The 27,493-nt window shown below is 40.3% G+C and overlaps 1 protein-coding gene across 1 annotated transcript in view; it reads left to right on the top strand.

The window, feature by feature from the left end:
• Nucleotides 1-27,493, top strand: part of LOC100668333 (amphiphysin) — a 289,557-nt gene that overhangs the window by 13,610 nt on the left and 248,454 nt on the right. The gene's annotated exons all lie outside the window — the stretch shown is intronic.

The raw sequence follows: 27,493 nt of genomic DNA, 5'->3' as shown, positions 1-27,493 counted from the left end.
AATGGAGAGGAAATCTATCAGAGGTAACCAGGAAGAAGCCTACATTTCTCTCCAGACTGCATTAGATGAGATTGTATGGAGTTTGGCTGTAGATCATCCTCGGGCTAACCTGGTAACATTGATGACCCTCCTCTCATCACCAAATACCCTGCTTTCTCAAACTGAAGTAGAAGGACTATATGCATGTGCGTGTGTGTGTATGTTTTTTGAAACTTTTCAAATGAGGTATGACATGCATGTAATAAGTTGCAAATATCTTAGGTGTAAAGCTCAGTAAGTTTTTACAGATCTATAAACACCATGTTATTGCCACTCAGATGAAGACACAGAACATTTTCATATCCAGAAGATCTTCTCATGCCCCTTCCCAATTAATGCTGCTTTTTCTCTGTCCTCCTCCCCTACCAGGTAGTCACTACTCTGATTCCTATCACAATAGGTTAGTTTTGCCTGTTCTTGAACTTTATACGAATGAAATCATACAGTACGTATTTTTAAATATAATTTTATTTTGTTATTGTTGAGAATATATACAGCAAAATATACACCAATTTAGCAGTTTCTACATGTGCCATTTAGTGACATTGATTACATTCTTACTCTCCTTTTCTGAGTTGTTCCTCCTTACTAACATAAATTTACTGCCCCCTAAGGCTCTTATCTAATCTTTTGAGTTGCTGTTGTCAATTTGGTCCCATATAAATAGACCTTAAAAGAGCATAATGGTCAAGGCAGACCTTTTTAACTAGTTAAACTAAACTGTTGTTTCATTTTGAGAAGACTTTAGGAGATATTTGTAGTTTAAAGTTTAAAGACTATCCAGGGCAATAGTTTCAGTTATTCATCCAAACTTCCTGGCTCTAGGAAGTCTGGAGTCTGTGAGAATTTGAGATTCTGTTCTGCATTTTCCCCATTTTGATCAGGATTTTTCTATGGAATCTTTGATCATATGTACTTTTTTGAGTCATACTGCTTTTGCTCATTATAACATATTTGAGACTCACCTGTGTTGCTGTATGTAGCAGTAGTTCATTCTTTTTATTGCTGAGTAGTAGTATACTGTACAATGTACCACAATTTATCCATTCTCCACTTGTTAGGCATTTGGTTTATTTCCAGTATTTGGCTATTATGAATAAAGCTGCTGTGCCCTTTCTTCTGCATGTCTTTTGGTGGACATAGGCACTCATTTCTCTTTTGTTAATACCTAGGGATGGAATTACTGATTCATTAGGGAAGGCATATATTTAGCTTTAGGAGATAGCGCCAAACAGCTTCCTAAAGTTGTATATCAATTTACACTCCTATCATCAGTGTGTGAGGGTTCACAATGCCCACTATTTTTTGAGTTATAAGTTTGATATCATGAACTGTGTTGTATTTGTTCACTACTGTATGCACATAAAATTCCCATTTGTTGAATGAGTTAATGATTTTATCCTTACATATTTTACACAAAACCGTAGGAACATTTTTTCTCTCAAGAACTCGTCAGTATTTTGTGTTTAAGTTGGATGGTAGTGACCTATGTGTCCACAGGAAGTTTAGTTAAAAACGTATGTTTGGAACTCATCTCTCTTCCTTCAGAGCCCTCTTTCCTAGTTAAACCCATAAAAAAACCATCCCTGCTGACACTGAGTTGATTCCGTCTCATAGCGACCCTATAGGACAGAGTAGAACTGCCCCATAAGGTTTCCAAGGAGCGGCTGGTAGATTCGAACCGTCGACCTTTTGGTTAACAGCTGAGCTATTAACCATTGTGCCACCAGGGCTCCTTCTGCTAGTCAGAAGGGAGAAAAATTTCCTAAATGTCCAATTTTCTTTAAAGCTAGTAATCCTGATAACATCAACCTTCAGTAGTTCTTGAATAAAAACATTAAGTTTTTCAGATGACTTCCCTCACCCCTTTTTTCTCTTCCTCAGGTAGTGTCTGGATCCATGGCAGGAAGATTATAGTGTAGATAATCTCATGGGGTTGGGGTGATCTGAATATCTTGGCTCAAGCAAGCCCAGTGGCATGGCAAGCTCTGACTGACTCAGCCTCACCTTGGTGTCTCCTGGCACTGTGCGTTCCTGATCATTGGATCATACTGGCACTGGGTTCTGATTCCTAGCCCTTGCTACAGAGCCATGTGGCGAATGCCTCAGCGACCTGCCCTTCCTCCAGCCAGACTTCCACATATCTATACCTTCACAACATGGGTATCAAGGGCAACTAAAAAAAAAGCCAAACCCAGTGCCATCGAGTCGATCCCGACTCATAGCGACCCTATAGGACAGAGTAGAACTGCCCCATAGAGTTTCCAAGGAGCGCCTGGCGGATTCGAACTGCTGACCCTTTGGTTAGCAGCCGTAGCACTTAACCACTATGCCACCAGGTTTCCCAAGGGCAACTAGGGGAATCAAAATTCTAGAGTCTCCTTCGCTAGGTTGTGTTGTATGATCACAGTGATGTGGTTGTGCCCTATTTTGGAGAGTGGGGCAAACCAAGAAGTGATCTTTCCAGAGTGCTCATGGGGCCCAAGGACCATAATCCTAATCATCTCTGCCCTTGACATTGCCCTCACTTCAAAGGGTGTTATTGTTAGTTGTTAGGTGCCATCGAATCGGTTCTAACTCATAGCAGCCCTGTGTACAACAGAATGAAACACTGCCCGGTCCTGCACCATCTTACAACTGTTGTCATACTTGAGCCCATTGCTGCAGCCGCTGTGTCAGTCCATCTCACTGAGGATCCTCCTTTCTTTTGCTGACCCTCTACTTCAAAGGGAAAAAAAAAAAAAGAGGTGAAAATCAGGAGGCACTTTGTTCCAACCTCTTTCTCTCTCCTCTGTGGAGTGGAAGGCTTTCCTCTTGCTTCAGTCTGCTATATCCTCCTGCCATGGAGTTTTCAAGGCCATCGTGGACATAGCGGTATGTTCATTCCACTATGGGAGGCCTCTATGAGCTGGGCATCCAGACTTTACTTCTCTCTTTGGCTTTTGATATACCAAAGAAATAACTGAAGTATTACAGAAAATCTGCCAACGTATCTTAATTCCTGTGCCCAGTTTGGTTTGCCATAAGAATTGTGTTTACTATCTATTAGGTACTGTTATGGAGCCCTGGTAGCTTAGTGGTTAAGAACTCGTCTGCTAACCAAAAGGTCAGCAGTTCGAATCAACCAGCTCCTCCTTGGAAACCCTATGGGGCAGTTCTACTCTGTCCCGCGGGGTTACTATGAGTCAGAATTGACTCGATGGTAGTGGGTTTGGAGGCACTGTTATGAGCAATACCATATTTTTTCACCTTCCATGCAAGAAACCTGGGTTGGATTCCTGGCCAGTACATCTCATGCGCAGCTGGCAACCATCTGTCAATAGAGACTTGTGTGTTGTTATGATGTTGAACAGGTTTCGTGAAGCTTCTAGACTGTGATGGACTAGGAAGAAAGGCTTGGCTATCTACTCCTGGAAATCAGCTGGTGAAAACCCTGTGGACTACAGTGGTCCCATCCGGAACTAATTACAAGGACGGTGCAGAACAGGGCAGTGTTTCGTTCTGTTATGCATGGAGTTGCCGTGAGCTGGGGGCTGATTTAATCACGGCAACAAACAATAACAAACAAATGACCAGTTTACATGTATTAACTCATTTGACTCTCATGGTAAACCTATGAAGTTGTTGTTGGGTGCCATTGAGTCAATTCCGACTCATAGCAACCCCATGTGATAGAGTAGATATGCCCCGCAGGGTCTTCTTGGCTATAATCTTCATGGAAGCAGATTGCCAAGTCTTTCTCCCTCAGAGCCGCTAGGTGGGTTTGAACCTCCAAACATTTCATTAGCAACTGAGTGCTTAACTCTTGTGCCACCAGGAAGTTATTGTTGTTAGGTGCTGTCAAGTTGGTTCTGACTTATAGTGACCCTATGTACAACAGAACGAAACACTGCCTGGTTCTGCGCCATTCTCACAATCATTGCTAGGTTTGAGTCCATTGTTGCAGACGCTGCGTCAGTCCATCTCATTGAGTCTTCCTCTTTTGCACTGACCCTCTACTTTACCAAGCATGATGTCTTTCTCCAGGGACTGGTCCCTCCAGGTCACATGTCCAAAGTACGTGAGTTGAAGTCTCACCATCCTTGCTTTTAAGGAGTATTCTGGCTGTACTTCTTCCGAGACAGATTTGTTTGTTCTTCTGGCAGTCCATGGTATATTCAATATTCTTTATCATCACCATAATTCAAAGGCATCAATTCTTCTTCAGTCTTCCTTATTTATTGTGTAGCTTTTGCATGTACATGGGGCGATTAAAAATACCATGGCTTGGGTCAGGCTCACCTTAGTCCTCAAGGTGACATTTCTGCTTTTTAACCCTTCAGAGAGATTTTTTGCAGTATATTTGCCCAACGCAATATGTCGTTTGGCTTCTTAACTGCTGCTTCTGTGAACATTGATTGTGGATCCAAGTAAAATGAAATCCTTGACAACTTTGATCTTTTCTCCATTTATGTTGTTTATTGGTCCAGTTGTTAGGGTTTCTGTTTTCTTTATGTTAAGGTGTAATCCACACTGACGGCTGAAGTCTTTGATTTTCATCAGTAAGTGCCTCAAGTCCTCTTCGTTTTCAGCAAGCAAGGTTGTGTTATCTGCATATCGCAGGTTGTTAATGAGTCTTCCTTCAATCCTAATGCTGCATTCTTCTTCATATAGCCCAGTTCCTCAGATTATTTGCTGAGCATACAGATTGAGTAAATACAGTGAAAGGATACAACCCTGACACACACCTTTCCTGATTTTAAACCACACAGTATTGCCTTGTTTTCTTTGAACAACTTACCTCTTAGTCTATGTACAGGTCCTCCATGAGAACAGTTGGGTGTTCTGGAATTCCCATTCTTTGTAATGTTATCCATAATTTGTTATAATCCACACAGTCAAATGCCTTTGCACAGTCAATAAAACACAGGTAAACATATTTTTGGTTTTCTCTGCTTTTAGCCAAGATCCATTTGACATCAGCAATGACATCCCTTGTTCCACCTCCTCTTTTGAATCTGGCTTGAATTTCTCGCAGTTTCCTATTGATGTACTGCTGCAACCATTTTTGGATTATCTTAAGAGAAATTTTACTTGTGTGTGATATTAATGCTACTGTTCGATAATTTCCACATTCTGTTGGATCACCTTTCTTTGGAATGGAAATAAATATGGATGGATCTCTTCCAGTCGGTTGGCCAGGTAGCTGTCTTCCAGATTTTTTGGCATAGACGAATGAGTGCTTCCAGCATTGTATCTGTTGAAACATCTCTATTGGTATTCTGTCAGCTCCTGGAGCCTTGTATTTTGTCAATGCCTTCAGTGCAGCTTGGGCTGTTCCTTCAGTACCATTGCTTCTTGATCATATACTTCCTCCTGAAATGGTTGCTCGTTGACCAGTTCTTTTTGGTATAGTGACTGTGTATTCCTTCCATCATCTTATGATGTTTCCTGTGTCATTCAATGTATTGCCCGTAGAATCCTTCAGTCTTGCAACTTGAGGCTTGAATTTTTTCTGCAGTTCTTTAAACTGCTGAGCATGTTCTTCCCTTTTTGTTTTCTAGCTCCAGATCTTTTCACATTTCCTTATAATACTTTACTTTGTCTTCTTCAGCTGCCCTTTGAAATCTTCTGTTCAGCTCTTTTACTTCATCATTTTTTCCTTTCGCTTTAGCCGCGCTACATTGAAGAGCAAGTTTGAGTCTCTTCTGACATCAGTTTAGGTCTTTTCTTTCTTTCCTGTCTTTTTAATGACCTTTGCGTTCTTCATGTATGATGTCCTTCATGCCATTTCACAACTCGTCTGGTCCTTGGTCATTTGTTCAATGCATTGAATCTTGATGTCTCTAAATTCCGGTGGGATATACTCAAGGTGAAAGTAGGAGCTGTTATTCCTTTTTTTACAGGTAAGGAGACTGAAGCACAGTAAGGAAAATGTCAGGCAATTTGCTTGAGATTACTTACCTAGTCAAGTATGGAACTGGGATTTGATCTTGGGAATCTGGTTCCAGAGAGTTCATATTTTCTAACATGACCGAGAACTCCGTACAGCTTTCTTTTCATCAACTCTGATGATGTTCTTTTGTATTATTGGGTTGAGATGATACCAGGTCTCGTGTAATTGCCAAGGGTGTAGGAAGAATTTCATGTGGTTTTGGACCTGAAAAGGTGTCAGAGCATCCGTTGCTTTATGTGTTATCATATTTATATCCCTGGAACCTCTCAATCACTCCCTTCTGAACTGTTGGAGAGGGTATTTTTTTAATATACTGCATTTCCTTAAAGTGGGGATAACTGGTCTGACGATCACCTGTTTTTGGATGTAGGGTGGTTTATCCCAATAGCCCAAACTGCTTTAGTAACTATGATGCTCAAAGTCTTAAGGAATCTGGAAAGGAGGCATTGGTGTCCTGGGATCTAGCACCTCAAAAGGTAGGTTGAGAAAATCATAAAGAATTATTGGGTATCTGAATTTATTTCCTACAAAATAAATATTTTACAAAATCCTTATGGCTCACCCTAATAAGCTTGGCTACCAGGAGAAGTAAAAGAAAGATGTGCTACCAAATATGACCTCTCAAGCTGGGGAAGAGATCAAAGCCGGGGTGTGTGTGCTCCACCAGGTTGGTAAAGGGTGGATTTCCACAAAAGGTGGATTTTTCCAAAGTCATCAAAGAGCTTGTCCATGTTCTAAATCTGTTCCTTAGTAACTTCCATATTATAAGAATACTTGTTTTCTCTTAGCTGCTTCTCCATAGCTTCATTTTCATCTCTCCAAATCTACAGCTTTTATATTCAACACATTTTACTTGATCCATCGTAGAAACTCTAACATTGTATGACAGTGCCTATTCTTTTATGCCTTATGTGACAGAGATTACAGTTGCCCCTAATATCAGTTCTTCCCTTTTCGTTTAGTAACATCCCTGGTTTTTTCTGGGCATATGGCCAGTCAGCTAAAGATAGCAATTTTCCGCCTCATTTGCAGCTAGATGTGGCCACATGTCTAATTCCGACCAGTGGCATATGAGCAGAAAATCCATTGCCGTTGAGTGGATTCTGACTGATACTGACCCTATAGGACAGTGTGGAACTGCCCCATAGGATTTCCAAAGAGCACCTGGTGGATTCAAACTGCTGACCTTTTGGTTAGCAGCCATAGCACTTAACCACTACACCACCTTCAGAAGTCGACTGTAAAAGCTCTAGGTCTTGATCATAAGGGAAGAGGTTTATATTCCACTTCCCCTTCTGCCTTCCTCAATGGCTGAAATTTGAACTACATGCTGGGAGCTGGAGCCACCAACTTGGACTATGCAATGGAAAAAAAAATGCAATGGAAGCCATGTCCATTTCATGGGCTGAGAATGGCAGGAAAATGAGATAGAAGGATCCTGAGTCCTCCACATTATAGAACCTCCATAGTGTCCTGGGCTGCTTATACTAAGACTGTTGCATGAGCCAGTCTTATATCTTTATAGAAGCTACTATATTTTTTGGTCTTTATTCTAATAGCTAGCCTCCTCTTCTAAGTTTAAGGCTGAGCCATTGGAAATTGTCATTTTTTTTTAATTAAAAATTGTCAATATCAGCCTTTTTGTACAGTCGAATTTAAAAATAAAATTCATTTTTTCATTAAGAATTTTTTTTGCACCCACTACCCGAGGATGTGGAAACCCTGGTGGCATAGTGGTTAAGAGCTGCAGCTGCTAACTAAGAGGTCTGCAGTTCAAATCCACCATGGGCTCCTTGGAAACCCTATGGGGCAGTTCTACTCTGTCCTGTAGGGTCGGCATGAGTCGGAATTGACCCAATGGCAATGGGTTTTGTTAACCTGAGGATGTGTAACGTGGAAGGAGAGGGCATTTTTTGGAAGGTGCAAAGATGATGAAGGCATGAGGAAGAAATACTATCAGTTCTGAACAAGGGATAATGAGCAGGTGCTTGATTACTTAGAAATTATCCCTGTTTTATCTGTTGATGAAGACTGATCTCTTTAGTTACGACCTCCTTGGAAGTATTAGCCCCCTCAGCACCAGAGAATATCAATTGCTGAGTTTGTGGTTTGGACACTGGGGAGTATTTCAGTTGAATTGTGATGTGAATGGCCCACCTGTATTGTGTGATATGTCAATGATTGGTGCTGGTGGGGCTCTCCAGGGACTATTTGTTGCTGGCTGTGATACTTTAGGCAGACTGCCTTTGTTAAAAAAAAAATAAGCTATGGTGCTAGAAAGGAAGATTTTGTTAGGGTTTGGAAGCAATGTGGTGGGATTTCAGGATGGTTCAGGATGGTAGGATGAGGCTTTGGAATCAGCCAGCTGTGGGTTCAAATCCTGACCTCTCACTTCCTAACTGTTGGTCTTGGGCAAATCTCTGTGCATCTATCTTTCCCCTTTGGTAAATGCAGAAAATGATGCTGATTTTTCAGACTGCAGTTAGAATTAGGACTAGTATTTCAAGTACTGGCACAGTGTGTAGCATTTCCATAGAATATAAATGGCAGCTATTTTTGTTTTCTTTGGTTTGGATTTCAGTGTCTTTCTCAAGGTGGCTAATTAGTGCTATATTTATATATTTCGAATCTTCATTTAGAAGAGATTGCAAAACCGGGGACCTAAGTATATACTCCACACATCTATTTGGGCCAGAATTGGGAAGCACTTTGTCTGAGCTGAGAAAACCTAATGTATAAAAAATAAATAAATAAATAAATGTATAATACATATTTATTTATTTTTGGTCACACTCAAGTGTGCTAAAGAAGTGCACTGGAACCTCAGGTTAGAGAGACCATTGATATTATCTGCCCACCCTGTGTACCTAGTAGGCAGGGTACATGGCCCTCATCCATAGCCTTGGAACACAGACCCATAGAATCTTTCAAAAATTCTATTTCTTTCATGCAGAGAACCAGCTTTAAAAAAAAAAAAAAAAAAAAAAACTAGCTTTAGGTAGGAAAAAATAGGCATTTTCTCTCAAAGCTCTGCCCTTATCAACTCTTCTGAAGCCCTTTGAGAAAACTGTTTAGATTGTAGGGAAGAACTTGATCCTGTGGATAAGATTTAAAAGAAATCAGTCTTGCCCTCATTTCAAGTGCTGAAGCCCCTTTTAAAACTCTAGGGGCATTTTCATGGTGAAAAAACAAAAATCTCACTAGAGTGTTTATCGAACGTAGAGGATTTTAGAGCTGGAAGGGAGGTGAGAAATTAGAGGTGTATCTTCAGACCTGGGTTGTTGGCTTAACCTACTTTTTTAAGTTGTGTAAACAGACCCTGTTTGGGATCTATTACATTTATAATACCTGAGGGAGGTTCTTCTCTTTTCCTCTTATGTGGCTCTCTTGTCAATATAATCAGGGTTTTAATAATTAACTCCTATTACTGACATGGAAACCTGGTGGCATACTGGTTAAGAGCTGCAGCTGCTAACCAAAAGGTTGGTAGTTCAAATCCACAGGCACTTCTTGGAAACTCTACGGGGCAGTTCTAGTCTGTTCTGTAGGGTCAGTATGACTCGAAATCCACTCAATAGCAAAGGGTTTCATTTTTATTACTGACATATCTGGAGGCAGTGATGGTTCAGTGGTAGAATTTTCACCTTCCATGCAAGAGACCCAAGTTCGATTCCTAGCCAGTGAACCTCAGGCACCGCTACCACTCATCTGCCGGTGGAGGTGGCTGACGACATCTGATGTATTTATGAAGTAGGGAATTAAAATCTCTTTCCTAGCCCAAAGCACAGGAGAAGTATTTGAGATACCTGTAGACTAGGTGAGCTAACCCAGGCAGGCAAATTTTAGGTGCGATAACTTGTGGCCAGTGGGTAGAATTCAGGTGTTGATTTAATTTTTTTCTGGGCTGTTGCAAATAACAGGAGAGGAATTACTGCTCCAGCCAGCATACAGAAGTCGAAAGAATATTTCCTATTGTGGCTGTGCCATCTGCAGTGGACAGTGAAGGGTTAGAAATGAGAGCTGTGCACAGGGGTTAGTCAGATTATCATAATTTTGTAGGACAAATGTGATCCAGGGGCCCAGATAAGAAGAGTTTCCCTCCTTCAATGAGTCTTTGAACCTGATGTCTGACCCAACATCTAGGTAATGCCTGCCTGACCTCTGCTTTTCTTCCTTTCTGTGCTCCCCTTCCTCTGTTCTGTGCTTGTATTCCTTGCCTCCTGTCTATATGAGCTCACAGGGTGAAATGAAATGAATTTTTTATAATTTCTGTATACTGTTTTATGTTTCCTTTTATTTATGTTTTTGTTAGTTGGTTTCATGTTGGCTTCACCTCATGGTGACCCCATGTACAACAGAATGAAACTTTGCCTGGTCCTAATCCATGTTCACAATCATTGGTTTGCCTGAGTCCATTGTTGTAGCCACTGTGCATTTTGAGTGTCTTCCAACCTAGGGGGCTCTTCTTCAGTACTACATTGGACAATATCCTGTTGTGAGCCATAGGGTTTTCATTGGCTAATTTTCAGCAGTAGGTCGCCAGGCCTCTCTTCCTAGTCTTTCTTAGTCTGGAAGCTCCACTGAAACCTGTCCACCATGAGTGACCATGCTGGTGTTTGAAATACCAGTGGCATAGCTTCCAGCATCATAGCAACACACAAGCCACCACAGTAGGACAAACTGGCAGACAGGTGGTTTATTTATTTATACAGCAGGTAAAGAGACCTGTGTTTAAAACATGACTGGCCAATTACTTGTTGTTTAGGTGTAGAGAAGTCATTTTTCACTTTCTTCATTAGCAAAATTCGTAAGACACGTAACTTGAAGGATTATTGTGAAGATTAGAGCTACTCTGATGCATGTAAAATGCCTAGCACTGTGCCTGTGATAAAGTAAGCACTCAGAAAATGGTAGGCACTATTTTTTAAACTCATGTAAGTTTGGATTTTTACATTTTTCTTAGAATAAAATTCCAAGTAGGTTGACTTTTTACTTGCATGTGTCTGTATGTGGATTTTCATTTCTGTGAGTCACTGGGCTTCAGTTACCTTACGCGGTTCTCCCGTTTCACTGGTTTTTGAACAGAATATAAGTTTTTTGTTTTTTAATAGGAGGCCTGGTGGTATAGTAGATGAGAGCTTGGCTGCTAACCAAAAGGTTGGCAATTCAAATCCACCAGCTGCTCCTTGGAAACTCTATGGGACAGTTCTGCTCTGTCCTCTAGGGTCAGTATAAGTCAAAATCGACTCAACCTCAGCAGATTTGGTGGTGCAGTGGTTAAAGCGCTTGACTGCTAACCCCAAGGTCTGCAGTTTGAAACCACCAGCGGCTCCTCAGGAGAAAGATATGGTAGCCTGCTTCTATAAAGATTTACTGCCTTGGAAACCCTATGGGGTTGCTATGAGTTGCAATCAACTTGACAATAGTGGGTTTTTTTTTTTTTTTTTTGGTACCTTTTATTTAATGTCAGATACAAAGCAAGTTTTTGGAAAATGTTCATGGAATGCATGAATTAATGATTATCCATTGAATATTTTCAATCTGAGCTGTAACTAAATTTCCTTTTTTGGAAATAGTTACTTCATGGTTATAAATGTCATACATGTTCTTTGTCAGAAAGCACCCACAATCCATCACCCAGAGTAACCACTCTTTAAATTTATATGTACTTTATACCATGTGAGCACGATTTTGTTAAAAAAAGAGAATTTTTTTTAATTGATATTTTACAGAGTATAACCTTAGATCCAGACTTTTCACTCAGCACCACAGTCTTGGTTAAACGCTCCGGGGAACATGGTTTGATTGGCTTTAGAAGGATGGACTGTTATTTGAACCTGATCCCTCAGTAGCTGTCCTCATGGAGATCTAGTGATGGCCTCCGGCCCTTTACAGTGTGCCACGTGGTTCTATGAGACAGCGGCCTCTGTAGATGTTAGGGCAGGAGCATTTCTAGGTCTAAGCAAGCTCCAGGAGAGGTCTAGCCAATGCCTCTCAGTTTATCTTTGAGGGGCTCGACTGACACACAAATGAAACAGAAATAAAAGGAGACCTTAATGCTGGATGAGAGCCCTTGACCATACAGACAGCCGTTCCTTTGAGCTCCTGTGTGCTGCCCATGTATTCTTGCTTATGTTGACTTTGGAACTACTAGCTGGCACTGGAAATAGTTCTGATTTAACAGAGGTAAACCTGAAAGTGGAGAGCTCGTTTCAGCTGCCCGTTCCTCCCTCAACCATGTAATTTGATAATTAACCTCTTCTCAGCAGCCACCTTACCTTTTAGTGAATGGGGTTGGCGCCAGGAGCCCACTCACTGGTCTTTTACCAAAGCTTTGCTGTTACTTAAAATAATGTGTTTTTTTCATAATTATTTACTATTAACTGTAAAGCACACTAGATAGGGTAACAAAAAAATAATAGCTCATTTAAACTGCCCATTGTGTTGCTCAGAAAATATTTTTCTTGTCACCTGTTCTGTGAAAATATTCCTAATCTAGACTTGCCAAGAGGAAATAGACTCTTGTGTGGGCAGACTGAAAGAAAAGGGTCACTGCATGATTCTGATTATCGATGCAGGCTGGGCATGTGGATTAAAGTAACAAGCCGCTGAGGTGTCTTTGTCATGCATATGAGAGAGGCAAGCATAAAACTTTTCCAGAATGTTTTATACACACAGATGACAGCATCCAGTGACCTGGCCAGCCTCCCACCCTGACTTACCTGTTTCTCCTGGTTGATGTCAGTATTGACGGTTGATGTAAGTAATGGCAATTAGTGACATCACTATATTAGATGATGGGGAGGTATGTGACAGAGACAAAACTGTCATCCTTTCTTCTTTCAAGTCTGGGGGCTTTTGGGCAGCATGCTGATCAGGGTAATAGTTATTGCTAAAACAAACAGAAACCAGTTGCCTTTGCGTTAGTTCAGACTCATGGCGACCCCATGTGTGTCAGAGTAGACTTGTGCTCCACAAGGTTTCAATGATGTTTTGGAAGTAGATCATCAGATCTTTCTTCCAAGGCGTCTCTGCGTAGACTCAAACAACCGGCTTTTCTGTTAGCGGCTGAAGGCTTAATAGTTTGCATCACCCAGGGACGATGAGTGGTGCTACAGAACCAAAAATGTCGAGACAGAGTCCCAGGTGATGTGTTAGCAAGGTAGGGAGCTACTCAGTGAAGAAAAGGTGAAAGAAGGGGGCAACAGAGGGAAGGCACTTGCCAGGCATTTGCTTCTTTAGGTAATTTAATTTTTACAGCCGTGTGGGGAGATAGAGAGCATTACCCTTAGTTTTACGGATGAGGACACGGGGCACAGAGATATTAAGTAGGGGATAATCAGAACAGCTGACAGCAACCCTGAGATGGCATCTAGGAAAGCTGTCCCCTGATGAATGCTCAGACGCCTGTGATCCTGCACACCATCAAGGCTTAGGTCTTATATGAAGGAACGTCCATGAAAGCTTTTACCATAGAGATACAGAGATTTTACGAATAGCCACAAAAAGTCATTGATTTGTATAATGCCTTTACACCAAAGAGGAAAATAAAAAGAAAATTCTGTCTTTGAAGTAATTTTCATAAGGCTTTATAAATGGACTTTTTAATAAGTTCAATATTTGTAACATCAGGAATTAGTCCTACCAAGGCCTACCTATTGGAGGTCTTCGGTTCTATTTTCACTATCACCCGTGGTATATGCTGTTTAAATAAAATCCATTGCCAGGAAAATCATGCAAGGTTCCCGGTATTCACCCTTGTGGCATCTGGATCCCCTACACTTTCATTTTATTGTCTGGCTGTAGAAATAAATGACTTAGCAGACATTAGATCATTCTCCAATAAAAGAAACTCTGCTGATTTCTATCTACTCCTTGTATCTGTAGCTCGCTCCGCCTTTCTCCACTGAAGGTTCTGATGTCTTCTAGAAGGGCCTTCTCACACTCCTGCCTTTGACCACTGTAGCTTCTTGGATGTTAGCTTGAAATACATGCATGTATACACTTTGCATTCAAAAATCAAAAACGCATCATTAATATATAATCAAATATACAATTAAGTACTTTAGCGTTTTGGGCATTCTCCTTTGGAAATTTAGTTAAAAAGGAGTTTGTAAGTAAGAAAATGAGGTGATGTTACATTCTGATTAGATTCTTTGGTATTGGTTGCAGCTTCTGTAATTATTTAGGGCTTTCAGAAATAAGCAGTGAAATTGAGAAAGTTTCAATTGGTAAAATTTAGGATATTTCCTCAGAATGTGGCATTTCTAAGTCATTATCCCCATCAACAAATGCTTTCTGAGCCCCGTTGTGTATTTCACAGCCTAGAGGTTGTTATGAGAATTGATCTGTCCTGAAAAATTGGAGCAGGGTAGTGATCAAAAGCATGGGTGTTGCCCAAAATAATTGAAAACAGTTGTTCAAACAAATACTTGTAGACAGATATTCATAGCTGTACTATTCACCATAGCTAAAAGGTAGAAGCAGTCCTAATGTCCATAACTGATGAAGGATGAACAAAATGTTTTATATATATACACACACACACACACACACACACACACAGTGGAATATTATTCAGCCATAAAAAAGAAATGCAGTTCTAGTACTATTATGTGGATGAACCTTGAAAATATGCTAAGTGATAGAATCCAGACACAAAAGGCCAGATGTTGTATGACTCCATTTGTATGAATTGTCCAGAGCAGGCAGATCAGGGGGAGGGAGGAATGAAGAGCAAATACTTAATAGGTCTGGGGTTTCCTGTTGGGGCGATGAAAACGTTCTGGAACTGAACAGTAGTGATTGTTGCACAACATTGTGAATGTACTAAATGTCACTGAATTGTTTGCTTTAAAGTAATTAAAATGGTGAATTTTATGTTATGTGAATTTAACCATAATGAAAACAAATAGTAAAAAAGTATGGTGGTTGGAGTTGGGCTGACTTGGGTTTGAGTCCTGGTTTTACCATTTATTTACTGTCCAAGCTTGCTCAAGTTACACAATCTTTCTGGGCTTGTTTCCTCACTTTCCACATTTGTGAGGATAATAGAGTTTTCTGACTCTGCTTTTAGGTTTTCATGGAGAATCAAGTGTGACCCTCAAAGAAGAGGGCTGACGTGTACCATTCTGACTCATAGTAACCCTATAGGACAGTGTAGAACTGCAACAGCATTTCCAAGGCTGTAATCTTTACGGAAGCTGACTGCCACATCTTTCTCCCGCAGAGTGGGTTCGAACTGCTGACCTTTCTGTGGTGCAACACTTTAACCACTGCGGCACCAGGGCTCCTAAAGAAACCTTAGAAAGCACTAAAAGTATTTACTGAGGTCTCTCACAAAGGTGCCAAAGAGGCAGTATGCTGAATGATGCACAGCCAAGTGCTCTAAGATCCTTTTAGCTCATCTGTTTTTCCTTCATTCCATTTATCATGGCAGTGTGTCCTCCTAAATGCGTCTTCTCTTCCTCTTGCCTTATCTCTCAGTACCCACATTTCAGTCCATGCTTCTTTCTTTTCTCTCTCACCTTTCCTTCTTGCTCACTTCTGTCACCTTTTCCTGGGTTGTTCCCTGTGTTCTTGGCCTCTCTGCAAGTTTTTGGGTTCTGTAGCAATACCTTTTGTTCTGCTTAGCGTTCCCAAAGCCCTCAGAATGGAGAGAAGAAAGGTTGCTAGTTGGTCTCTGTCACAGGGAATTTGTATTTGTGAGGTAAATTTCCTTCATTAATCCTCATTGTTTTTAAAATGAGTCACCTGTTAATCCTTTGTCATTTTTATGAAGGGCAGGGAAGACTTACTCAATAAAAATGTTAATGTGTTTTGGCTAATCACCATGTCCCTCCAAATAGAGAAACCATTAGAGAAAATGAAAGAAAAGCCTATTCTCAGAGACAGGATGAGAAGAAAAGAAAGAACTCTGAGTAGGCTCTTATTTGCTGTAGTTGACAGTCAGTCCTCCTCAGGCAGATGGAAGCATGAAGGGTCATGTAGTTCATGTGCTTTGATTACAGGCAGGATTCCTGGTAATAATGATAACAGCGAGGTGCTTTGAATGATGATCTCATTCAGTTTGCAAGGACCTTAGGAGGCACTCACTGAGGAAATTGAGGCTTCAGGGGAAGTAAGCTGCCCAACTCATAGAAACAAAACATGGCTGAGGTGGGATTCTACTCCAGGCGTACAGGACCCAAATCCATGCTCTCCATTGTGTGTGCAGGGCTAGGGCCCAGTGTGCTCATCCTCATTCCTGTGCATCTCCTTTGTCTACCCTATCTACCCTCTGACACTTCCCAGCACAAAAGCATAACCCAGTTCACAGACATGGTGGGTGTGCCAAAGGAGCAGAGGCTGTTGGGTTGGGGAGTTGGAGGGCTTACTACCCCATCCTTTTCTCTTGCTATAGAATCTGTCCTACTGTCATTTGTCTCATTCTGCTATCATCCGAGACTTTGATTGGAGCTTGTTGGAGGAGAGTCTAGTGGAATGAGACATTTACAGCAGCTACCTGGAAGGGGGCCTGGCAGTGATCTTATGATCCTGTTTATCAAGGATTCTTGGGGCAAACCCTTGTGCTTCTGTCTGTGGTCTTTCCACATGTATCCCACCCTCTCAGGCATTGGGAGTTAAAATTCATCTGCTAGCCCTAATGTGTGATTCTTATTATTCTAGAGCTGTTTTCTATAGGTTTTTGTGTGTGTATGTGTGTTTGTGTGTGCTTTGTTGGGGATGAGTCCCTGGGAGGTACAAATGGTTAATGGGCACCATTACTAACCTAAAGGTCGGAGGTTTGAGTCCATCCAGAGACATTTTGAAAGAAAGGCCTGGTGATCTACTTCCGAAAACTTAGCCATTGAGGACCCTATGGAACACAGCTCTGACACACATGGGGTCACTGTAAGTTGGAATTGAATTGATGGCATATGGTACTGGCTGGTATTTGCTGAGGGGCAGTGCAAATGTCTCCTCTTGTTTAGAAAGAACTTAGGGCACAGAAGAATAAAGGCCAAAGCCTGGAGTTCCATCTACCCAGTCGTAGTCTTCATAATGACCGCATCAGGCCATTCCAGACAGGTACCAGTTGTGTTTATTTCTCTATCTTTAAAGCTTCCTGGTAATCCCCTCAACATCTTCATTGGTACAGAATGTAATTCTCACTCTGAGCTAATTCTTTCCAACATAGTACCTATGTTCTTTATGCTTCTCTGTCCTTTGTCTATTGAAAAGAAAGTAAACTGCCTGCCATGCATTGCACACTTACATGTATTTTGCCAGGTTCTTCCGGACCTTGATCTCTTTTCTCGTTTTTATTTCCGGCATTCCAGCAGGGCCTGTATGCTGGATTTGGTGGCACTCTGCATTATAGTCATATGCGTCAGGTGGAGTCTTATAAATGACCAGGTCGTATGAACAGGGGACAGAGTTTCTAATGCTCAGTGCTAGCAGTGTGCTGTCATCTTGAATTTGACTTGCCCTTTGGTGTGTAGGGTTTCAGAGCCCGCTTGGTGTATAGATGTGTTGACCTCTCACTTCTTCTGATGACTTCTATCACCCCATGGTACCTAATCTAGAAGCTTTAGAAACTGCCCACTGCCCTCCTTCTAGACCACCATGGGACCTTGAGCATTGGTAGCTATAACTTGTGCCCAGCTTACTACCAGCAATGGTTCAGGGCCTAGAAAGAAAATCTAGCTTGCATGAAGTAGTTAAGAACTTGGCTGCTAACCAAAAATGTGGCAGTTCAAATCCACCAGCCATTCCTTGGAAACCCTATGGGGCAGTTTTCCTCTGTCCTGTAGGGTCACTATGAGTCGGAACTGACTTGATGGCAATGGGTTTTGGTTACGAAGTCAGATGAGGGTGAGAGGATAGAAAAGAGTTCCGAAAGTGGTTTGGGTAGCTTTCCTTTGGAGTTCTGAGAACTGAGAATTGTGGTTTTTAATGTGATTTTTTTTATGTGATGTTTTGCTGCGTGATTTTATTTTGACATAATTTCAGGCAGACATAAAAGTCACAGAGTAGCACAAATAATTCCTCTATATCTCTCACTCCAGTTTGCTGAATGCTAATATATTTTACCACATTTGCTTTATTAACCTCTCCCTGTCTCTCAATATGCATATTTTTTTTTCTGAGTCATTTGAACCATTCAAAGATGCAAATATGCTACTCCTTTATTTCTAAATGCTTCTGTTTCTTTCCTAAAAGTAAGGATATTTTCCTGTGTGATGACAGTAAAATGATCAAAGTCAGGCAATTGATAACAATACAATCATCCAGCCTACAGACTTGATCCAGGCTTTGCTAGTTGCGTCCTTTATAGCACCTTTAATCTCAGACAACTCTCAGCCTTTCTTTTGACCCTTTTGAAGATCACAGGCCAATTATTTTGTAGGAGGCCCCTCAGCGTGGGAGTGCCTGTTTCCTCATGACTCACTTTTGGCTGCCCAGGAATCCCGTAGAAGCAGTGCATTGTTTCAGAGCCAGAAATTGTCATGGTCTTGGAGATTGTGTTAGCAGAATAATGGTCTCCCAAAGATCTTACATGGTAAAAGGGACTTTGCAGCTGTGATGAAGTTAAGAATTTGAGATAGGAAGGTTATCCTGGATAACCCAGGTGGGCCTGATGCAACATACCAAAAAAACCCAACCAAACCCACTGTGGCTGGGTAGATTCCCGCTCTAAGTGACCCTGTAGGACAGAGTAGAACAGCCCCATAAGGTTTCCAAGGCTGTAAATCTTTAAGGAAGCAGACTGCTACATCTTTCTCCCTTGAGGACTGGTGAGTTTGAGCTGCTAACCTTTTGGTTAGCAGCTAAATGCATTAACCAGTGTGCCACCAGGGCTTCTCCACATTAAAAAAAAAAAAAAAAAAATAGGAGTCCTTAAAAATGAAAGAGGGAGGCAGGACAGTGGAGCCCTGGTGGCACAGTAGTTAAGAGCTTGGCTGCTAATCAAAGAGGTTGGCAGTTCAAATCCATCAGCTACTCCTTGGAAACCCTATGGGGCAGTTCTACTCTGTCCTATAGGGTTACTATGAGTTTGTATTGACTCAGAGGCAACGGGTTTGGTTTGGTATGCTACTTCCTGTCTTTGAAAATGGAGGAAGGGGCCGTGAGCCAAGGAATGCAGGCAGTCTCTAGAATGTGGAGATAGATGACAAGGGAAAGGGTGCTTCCTTAGAGCCTCTAGAAGGAATAGAGCCCCGTGACACCTTGATTTCAGCTCGGTGAGACCCATTTTGGACTTCTGATCTCCAGAACTGCAAGATAATTAATTTGTGTTGTGTTGTCTTAAACCACTGAGATTGTGACAGTGTGTTACAGCAGCAATATGAAAAGGATACGGAGATCTACTTAGAAAGCTGGGTTGCTGAGATGATGGTGGGAAGCTCTCCAAGGGAGGGTTCTTTTGTGAACGGGATGGGTGTCTGTGGTCCTTGGGACTACTTGTCCCCTCCTCCCCAACGGGCTCTGCTGCACAGTCCACTATTTACGGAGCAGTGGACTTAGCTGTTCTTGAATGATTTGTTTTCAACATTTCCCATTGTGAACAACATAAACAGGGGAAGACAAACAGTGGGCTTCCAGAGCTTTTGTTTGCTGCCTTCATTTGTGTTTCTTTTTAGACCCACATAGAAAATTTGCTGGTGGTTTTGCATTGATACTTGCAGGTAATTATGGTTTTGCTTTTGGGGTCTGAGTTCTCTGTAGCTTTCTGAGGTTCTCAGTAGGATGTTATGGCGAGGTGGGGAGTTGAGAAAGTGAGGAAAATGTTTGTTTTCTTACTGAATGCTGTCAGTAATTTGAAGAAGTCGCTATGATTGGCCTAGAGTACAAAGTAGAAACAGAGACTCAAAGAAATTGAGTAACTTGGTGAGTCACACAGTACAGCAGGCACTTGAAATCAGGTCTATAGGACTCCGAAGTCCTGTCATTTCCATAAGACTTTCCCCTGTTTGGCAGGAGAAGGTGCTGGACCTTTGGTGTGGTGCCAGCGTGGACAGTCTCTGTCTGAGGTAGTACCTGTCACTTCCTACCTTTGTCTTAATATTTTATACAGATTGCCTTATGATAAAGATTGAATAAATAATGCTTAGCCCAAGCCAACAAATGAATGTAGATGCAGAAGCGCCATATAAAAGCACTGGCAAACCACATTCAGGAGGGCATCAAAGGGGTCACCTCTTAAATACAAGGATAGTTTAATTTTTAGCACAACTTTTAATATATTCAGTTGAACCATAATAATTTTTTTTTTTGATATATGAAAAACAATCAAAGATTGGCGTTTTCCTCTGGTTCAACCTAAAACTATCTGACAAATAGGTAATAATGTGGAAAAGTATATGGTGGGATTCATTACTCATTTACTTATTTAAAGATAAAGTCTTTTTTCCTTCACATGATTAAAAAAATGTTAATCTTATGGTGAATATTACAGTATGGTCACACATAAGACATTCTAGTTAAAACAGGAATATGGAAAGGATCCCCTTCCTACCATTGACCATGTTATTTAATGTTGATCTAGAATTTCAGGCTAATTCAGAGAGACATGAAATGGAAATAATATGGTTCCATGAATGTGACATGATACACAAATATAAAGAAAAATATAAATATTCAACTAAAACCCATGAAATTAGTTCATTCATTTAGTAATTAATTTAGTGTATTAACGTATATATGATAAAGGAGCAAAATTACTATTTTCTTATATATCATCAGTATTCAGAAGGTGGGATGAGAAAAAAGTTATTCCATTTACTATAATAACATAACAAAATATAAACTCTGGCCAGCCCTACTAAGCAATACATTGGGATTATATAAAGAAAATTATATACTGAGAGTCATAGGTATAGGCGAAATATAAAAATACTTGAATGCATACGGAGATATATTCTGTTCTCTCAGAAAGACTGAATATTTTACGGATGGCAGAGCTTCCCAGCTTAATCTCAATTTTTTAAAAAGCCTAGCAGAGTTTTAAATCTTTTAAATTTTAATTAATTAATTATTATTATTTTTAGGTGACGGGGTTGTGGCAGTAGTAGTGGAAACTAGAAAAATGTCTTCAGAATTCGGCTGTAAGATGATCAGATGAAAATACCTATAAATATTTTGGATTCTTTTGTGCCGTTAGAGGATTTTATTGCTGTTAGCCGCTGTCAAGCTGGCCCCGGACTCATGGTGACTCCAGGCACAACAGGATTGGGCAGTTGTGATCCATAAGGTTTTCAATTGACTGACTTTCAGAAGTAGATTGCCAGCCCTTTCTTCCTAGTCTTAGTCTGGAAACTCTGCTGTAACTTGTTCAGCATCACAGCAACACACAGGCCTCCACGACAGGCAAGTCGTGGTGACACTGGAGGTGCATTGGCTGGGAATTGAACCTGGGTCTCCCGCATAGAAGGTGAGAGTTCTACCACTGGACCATTATCCTCTTGATATTTAAGGTACCACCGAGGTAAAATAATTAAAACAATGAGATACTTGTCCGAGAATCTATAGACAGATTAGATTAAGACACAAAACCCAGAAAAAGGCAGAGGCATCATGTAAGCGTTCACATGGTGAAAGAAAGCACTCCAGAAATGTGTGAAAGGAGTATTCATCAACAGTTGGTCATAGAAGCAGCACCTAATTGGCGGAAAACATGAATTATTTCAGTCTTCACCTTATACCACAAGTCGAAATATTTTTCAGATGGGTTAAGTATAAAAATGAAACTAGATAAAACCATTAAACTTAAAATAAATATATAACTGAATTTGTGATGAGGGTAAGTTTTCTAAGCATAAAATAACAAAATAATCACGTCATGCTGATCACACAACAATTTAAAATATAAGCTTGTTAGAAATGTATTAAAAACCTATTGCCATTGACTCGATTCTGACTCATAATGACCCTAGAGGACAGAGTAGAACTGTCCCATAGAGTTTCCAAGGCTGTGATCTTTCTGGAAGCCGACTGCCACAACTTTCTCCCCTAGAGTGGCTGGTGCGTTCCAGCTGCCCACCTTTTGGTTAGTGGCTGAGCACTTAACCGCTGTGCCAATGTGTGATAGTTGTTTTCCTACTGCATGAAAAGGTCTTGTAATCCATTAGACGTATTCATCGTCCAGTCAGAGACCAAGGACTAGACTAAGTAGCTCTTCAAGAAGCCGTAAAAATTATTTAGAAAGGTATAGAAAAGATCAGATTAATTATTAATACAAGAATGCATTGAAATTGGGATTTTATCTTTTACTTTATTAAACCTTTGAAGATAAAAAGGTATGTAAAAACAAGGCATTACTTCTTGGTGAGAGCCCCGTCAGAAAGTCATACTTCCAAATTGCTGGTTGGGAGTGTCATCCTTAAAAACGTTTACAACCTTTGATTCGGTAATTCCACTTTTAGGAATACATTACAATAAAGTAAAAAGACAGAAGGATCTTTTTATATAGTAAGACTTTTGATGGGAAAATTAGTAATAGTGAATGCTGGAATAAATACAGTCAGAAAATAGGGGCTTTGTTATTTCATTTATATTAAATTCATTGATTATTATGCTACTATTAAAATTGTATTTACAAAATTTATTTAAAGAAATATTTATTTTTTCCTTTTTTTAAAATTGTGCTTCAAGAGAAAGTTTACAATTCAAGTCAGTTTCTCATGTAAAAACTTATACACACATTGTTATGTGACCCTAGTTGCTTTCCCTGTAGTGTTAGAGCACACTCCTCCACTCCACCCTGTATTCCCCTGACCATTCAACTAGCTCCTGTCCCCCTCTGCCTTCTCATCTCACCTCCAGACAGGAGCTGTCCACATAGTCTCATGTGTCTACACTCCTTCCCAGTATCATTTTGTCTTACAGTCCAGTCTAATCTTTGTCCAAAAAATTGGCTTCTGGAATGGTTTTAGTTTTGGGCTAACAGAGAGTCTGGGGGCCATGACCTGTGGGGTCCCTCCAGTTTCAGAGACCATTAAGTCTGGTCTTTTTATTAAAGTTTGAGGTCTGCATCCCACTTTTCTCCTCCTCCATCAGGGATTCTCTGTTGTGTTCCCTGTCAGGGCAGTCATTAGTGGTAGCCGGGCTCCATCTAGTTCTGGTCTCAGACTGATGGAGCCTCTGGTTTATGTGGCCCTTTCTGTCTCTATTTAAAGAAATATTTAATATTTCAAATTTATTTAATGTGTAATGATTAAAATATTAAGTAAAAATGCATGCTGCCACACTGAATATACCATTTTATAAGTATGAATATATCTATATATATATTTTACATATTAATACCTATATATAAAATGGGGAACATGGGTGATATATTGTGTCCTGTAAACCAATAATACAGTTCTTTCCCAGTGCTCAAAAAATATTTACAGAGATAATACTAGATTAAGCTATAAACCAGAAATCACACAGACCATGTGCTTGTCATAATACAGCGAATTCGGAAATAGCTTGAAAGGTTTATTACAATCCATCGACTTGAAAAATTACGAACAGTTCAGTTAAATAGTCAAAGAGAGAAAATCAAAACTACATTTAGCGACTGTGTATAAATTGATGGCAATGAGTGCATTGCACACAGTGAATACATTTCACACACAAAAAAAACTCATGGGATACATGCAAAGCTATGCTCAGAAAAACCAGTCAATTTAAATGCTTTTATATTAAACAGTGAAGGATGAAATTAAATAAAATGAGCTTCAACTCAAGAAGTAAGAGGAGAAAGAAATAAATAAGGATAAAAGCAGATATCAAAGAATAAGAAAATAATACAATAAAATAGAAATGAAGTCCTGATACATGCTATAACAGGAATAAACCTTTAAAACATTATGCTGAATGAAATGTCAATCACAGAAGGACAAATATTGTACGATCCCACTAATATGAAATATCTAGAATAGGCAAGTGTATAGAGACCAAATTTTATTATTGGTTACCAGAGGTGGGCGGGAGGGAGGGGCAAAGGAAGACTCATTGCTTAGGGGACAGTGAGCTTCTGTTAGGGATGATAGGTTTGGAAACAGATAATTTTGATGGTTGAACAATATATTGAACACAATGTCACTGAATCGTGCCTATAGGTATTGTTAAAATGTCAAATATTTTGGTACTTCTATATTTACCACAAAAACAAATAACCAAATAATCACAGATTGATAAGTTAACCTAAGAGCTAGTTTTTTGAAAAGACTAATAAAATAGATACACCTTTAGAACGGCCAATCAAGGACAAAATTGGAATACATATAAAGAGAATACTGAATGAATAAGGACATCGAACCACAGATATAAGGCTGATTAAAAATATGTGAAATACAAACTCTGTAAATTGGAAAATTTTAGTGAAAGGAATCGATCTTGCCTTATCAGCTAGTAAACCATACAAACATAAATACTGATGTGATAATAGAAAAATCAGTGAAAAATTATAGAAAGTTGAGATATAAACCCAAGTATATGTAAGAATCTTTCCACAAATCTATTTGGGCCAAGAAGTGATCATTTGGGAAAAGTACAATCAGATTTGCTCTGTATATTATGCATGAAAATAAGTTTGCAGCCAGAATGAAGATTAATGTGCATAAGACAAAATGATAAAAGTGTCTTGGGAGAATGAGAAGAACAAATACGCAGACTGAGAACAGGGGAAATCTTTCTTAGCCAGGCACCAAGGCAGACGTTATGCCAGAAAAGATGGACAGATTTCACTCTATTAAAAACAAAGCAAGAGTAAAATTTACCATAAGAGAAAGTAAAGAGAATTTATTTTCAAAATAAAGGGAGTTTACTTTCAAATTTTAAGACAACCCCCAGCCTGTGGTATCATTATGTTCTCTTGAGCTTTGGGGGGTGGGTGTTTTGCGACTAGTTTATTTTATCAGACATTAGTATTGCCTTCTGTGAGTATTCTCAGTGCTGGTTAGAGTAACTTTTGCTTCTACTTGTATAATCTATTCATGATTGATTATATGAAAACCATGCGTGCTTTTTACCTTGAACTCGTTGTTATAAGCTGCTTCACACCCATGCTGGTCGTGTGTATGATCTGTGAAATTTCATGATTTATTGTAGCCCTTTCCCGTTCCTCTTCTGGGGAAAATTTTCAATAAGGGATAATTGTTTGATATAAAGTCACTTTCCTGATAATAAACTCCTATTAAATGGAAATGCAATAATATGCATAAATCTGCATACATTATGATTGTGTATGTCATAATAGTAACAATAAGTAAACAAAATAAATAAACAGACAAAAGGGATAACTGAATCTGAAGCTTTTATCCAGTATTTATTGTGTCAAAACCATAGGATGAAATGATGTTGCTTTTTCTGCTTTTTCAGTTTACTCTAATGAGTGACAAAGAACTATTTATGCCTTTTAATATTCAGTTTAAAGGTTTATGCTAAGACAAAAGTGGAGTAACATGTACAGAAATGATTTAAAATAGATTTATTCATGTATTCAGTGACTACTGAGTGTTTGCTGTGAGCTAGGCAGTATTGGACTTTATCCTAACATCAGTAGGAAGCTGGAGAGAGACATGATTAGTTTTGAGTGTTTAAAGGGTCACTTGAACTGTGGTGTAGAAAATAGATGGGGAGAGGGACTGATAAGTAGGACTGGAAGCAGAGAGGTGAATGCAGAGGCTGAGGGACAGATGACAGAGGCCACCTGCCCAGGGGTAATGGCAGTGAGATGGAGAGGGGTGGACAAAACCAAGGGACCTTTGGAAGGTAGAATTGATAGGATATGGTAAGTGGGAATTGGTGAGAGGGATGGTCAAGTGCAATTATAGATTTCTAGTTTTAGAAAGTAAATATAAAAGGAAAAATTGGTGTGTCAGTTTCTTAGGATTGCTGTAACAAAAAAACCACAAAGTGGGTGCCTTTAAACAACAGAGATGTATTATCTCATGGTGCTGGAGGTGGAGAGCCTGAGATCAGGGTGTCGGCCATGTTGATTCCTTTGAGGCTTTGAGGGAGAACTGTTCCATCTCTCCCAGCTTCTGGTAGCTCTGGGTGTTTCTGGGCTTTCATCTGCAGTATCACATGGCATCCTACCTCTGTCTCTGGGTCTCTTCTCTTTTTAAGGACACCAGTTGCACAAGCTTAGGACCTACCCTATTCCAGTATGATCTCATGTTAACCTCACTGATAACATTTTCAAAGACCCTATTTCCAAGCAAGGTCAGGTTCATAGGTACTGGGAGTTAGAGAAACTTCTGCATACCTTTTTGGAGGACACAAGTCAGTCCATAGCAATTAGACTCCCATCCTTCCTCGTCTTTCCCTTCTTGTTTCTGTTGTTGTTAGTTGCCTTCAAGTTGATTCCGACTCATGGCGAGTAGAACTTCTTCACAGGATTTCTGAGGCTGTGACCTTTTAGAAGCAGAACTCCAGGCCTGTCTTCCAAGATATCTCTAGGTAGGCTCGAACCACCATCCTTTTGGCTGGTAGTTGAGTGCTTAACCATTTGCACCACGTAGGGACTCCACTTCCCAATTTCACTGGATCGTGTTTGATTGCATCCTTAAAAAATGAAATGCTAAAGCTACAACATGCAAGAACAACCCTATACACGTGTGTAACATAGTGTCCCAATTTAAGATTTGGGGTGTGAGTAATGCCTTTTCCACACTTGTGGTCATGTCCCCTCACTTCTTGGTAGTGCCCAAAGATATAGAAATTTAACCTCCTGCTGCCCACATTTCCTGCTGGGAGGCCCTTTTTTCTATAGGACTAAGAAGTCCTTGGGGTCTGTACTTATTCTAAAGGGCCAATCCTGTGTGTTCTTCTGGAGCTGGAACTGAGACAAGAGGTATAAGAAGACTCCCCACCCTCCCTGACTGCTCCTGGGAGCTGTTGATTGTGAATAAGCTCTACCCTTCTGTAGCCTCACCCCTTCTCTTCCAGATTGTAAGGATTCTCTCCTCTTTTCAGAACCCTGGTGGCACGGTGGTTAAAAGCTCAGCTGCTAACCAAAAGGTTGGCAGTCTGAATCTACCAGGCACTCCTTGGAAACCCTATGGGGCAGTTCTCCTTTGTCTTATAGGGTCGCTATGAGTCAGAATTGACTCGACAGCAATGGGTTTTGGTTCTCCTCTTTCCCAGTGATCTTCAAGTCTTGCACATCAGTAACTTCTCTCTCACACTTACTCTGTCTAAATTAAAGTTAGATTTTTCCAGGCACCCTGATTTATATTTGACCTAAATTCCTTTGAAACAATTCTTGCTTATCTCAGTAGCCTCCACTCTGCATTTGGACTTCACTGGTCCTTCTGATAACCTTTCTATCTGCAAGAGAACATGTCAGGGGCTGCTCTACTGGCTCCCAAGTGCCCCAGCCCAGACTCTGGACACTACCTTTTTGTATAGCCCATTTTCACATGATCTTCGTCTGTGTGCCTCCCACCCTGCATACCAGCACCAGACCACATGCCTGTACCTACTCATCTGCCCAGCCCTGAGGGGAAAAGAGGAAGCAGAGGCCATGTGGTGGAGGGGAGG

The sequence above is a fragment of the Loxodonta africana genome, chromosome 8 (genome assembly GCF_030014295.1).
Source record: "Loxodonta africana isolate mLoxAfr1 chromosome 8, mLoxAfr1.hap2, whole genome shotgun sequence".
In the NCBI taxonomy this organism is placed as follows: domain Eukaryota; kingdom Metazoa; phylum Chordata; class Mammalia; order Proboscidea; family Elephantidae; genus Loxodonta; species Loxodonta africana.
The sequence above is the reverse complement of the archived record's forward strand: the minus strand, read 5'-3'. Positions and strand labels throughout refer to the sequence as shown.